Genomic DNA, 2500 nt, shown 5'->3' on the forward strand with positions numbered 1-2500 from the left:
AATATTTCTAATTGCCCCTGTAAACATATCACGAAAGAGGACGAGAATTTAATTTAAAGAGGTGTGTCTATACATACCACAAATACGTATGTGAATTAGATAGCTATATAATAAGTAGCTGAACTTCTATATAGAAGTGTTGCAGACGCCTCCGTAATGCAAGATTAACATATTAGAAAACGATGACTCTTATATTAGAGTAACAGATAATAATAATTCTATCTGAGAATAGTATTGCTGGTACTACCAATAATCTCTACTATCATATAAATGATCTTTGTGTGTATCTGTGCGCGTGAGTTCGTTCCCTATGAACTCGAAAACGGCCGGGGCAGGTTTTATGAAAGTTTACATAAATTTACTTCATGTGCCTGGCAGTGTTCTTAGATAGGTTTAATATCGGAACGTCTTCGATAGATATCGATAACCGATAATCGAAATTATCTATAAAAAAAAAGAAACAGACCACTTTGACCAAACGCCTTACACTGCCTAACATCACAACTGCATTTAAGAGGTTTCATTACCATACAAGCCGATAGGTCCGACATATAAAACTAACGTTAGGTTCTTTGATATGACAGGGGTGTGTTGGAAATGAATCTTACTGTTTAGAGCACATTGAGCATGCTAGTTGGATTTTGGATTTTAAACTTTAATTCAAGCCATTATATCTAAAAAAAAAAACTAATTTATATATATATATATATACATATATATATATATATATATATATATATATATATATATATATATATATATATATATATATAAAGAAAGAAAAGAGCGAGACAGATAGAGACGGGTTCAGACTCTTGATTTAGATAATACAGCATTTACGCTATTTATCTATTTAACTGAATTTAAGAAGCCATCAGTCTGACTTTCTATCAATCAATCCGCCCACACATCCATCCACACACACACTTTATTTTATGTATTGTAACTTATATATATATATAAATATATATATATATATATATATGTGTGTGTGTGTGTGTGTGTGTGTGTGTGTCTGTGTGTGTGTGTCTGTGTGTCTATGTGTGTATATATATATGTATAGTAACTTGTATTAATTTCGATTACCTCCTGTATAATACACGCACACACATATTTATGTACGAGTGTGTTTGTATGAAATAGGAGGTAAACAAAATTAAGACGGAATCATTTACATATTTTTTAAGAATTATGAACGACATGCACACACACACACACACACACACACACACACACACACATGTGAGTGTGTGGGGGGGTTGTTAATTACAAATGGAAAACCTAACTTATGTTTTTATCTTTTTTCAAGCCTTTCTTCACATGATCGATTTCAGAAATAACAGGCAAGTGGACATTCTTGAGAAATTCTTACGATAAAGATGAAACGTTTATGAATATATAAATAATTATGAGTTTTGCTTTTAATCATCCATCGCATTGGATTTGTTTCCATAATTTCAACATATACATTTATATACACTAATTCCATGCACTTTAGCCTGACGAATTTCAATAGGGATAAAACGCGGAAACTTCTGTGTAGTTTACTTTTCATCGTTATATTTTCGTAAATTATTCTCTCTCTCTCTTCCTCTCTATCTATCTATCTATCTATCTTTATATATATATATATATATATATATATATATATATATATATATATATATATATATATATATATATGTATGTATTGTTAACATATAATTATCAACTTTTACCAATACAATAACATATAACAATAATTAGGGGTTCCAGATCTGTCAAAGGGAAAATTATTCCCAACTCGCATCTAGATAAAAATACTTTTCGTGTAAATAATTGAATTAATTCAAAAAGTATCGACAAAACAAAAACAAATAAGATCTACAGACACAGACACACACACACACACACACACACACACACACACACACATACATACATATATATATATATATGTGTGTGTATATATATATATATATATATATATATATATATATATATATATATATATGTATAGTCTGTTTATAAATATACTATATACTAACTCTCTGCTCCATTGAGCACTCTAATAATCACGCGGATTTCATTGGATTCACATCTAGGAAAACAATCTAGACAACTATTATACACACGCACGCGCATATATATATATATATATATATATATATATATATATACACACACATATATATATATATATATATATATATATATATATATATATATAAAATATTCAAAAGTAAAAGTATTGAGTTTCGACGAGAGGTATATTGTCCCCTGTCGATGTTTTCCAAGCTTGAAACAGTAGATATTTTGTACTATAAAATTATTACCGATAAGTCAATTCAGTAGCCCGAACGTGTGTAACAATTTGTCACACACACACACACACACACACACACACACACACACACACACACACACACACACACAACCATACAACTTCTCACACAACCACACACAACCACACACACACACACACATGTACATAATAAAGTTTTAAAAAGTGCTCAATACG

This window comes from Euprymna scolopes, chromosome 19 (assembly GCF_053919585.1).
Source record: "Euprymna scolopes isolate OS-2025 chromosome 19, ASM5391958v1, whole genome shotgun sequence".
NCBI lineage: Eukaryota > Metazoa > Mollusca > Cephalopoda > Sepiida > Sepiolidae > Euprymna > Euprymna scolopes.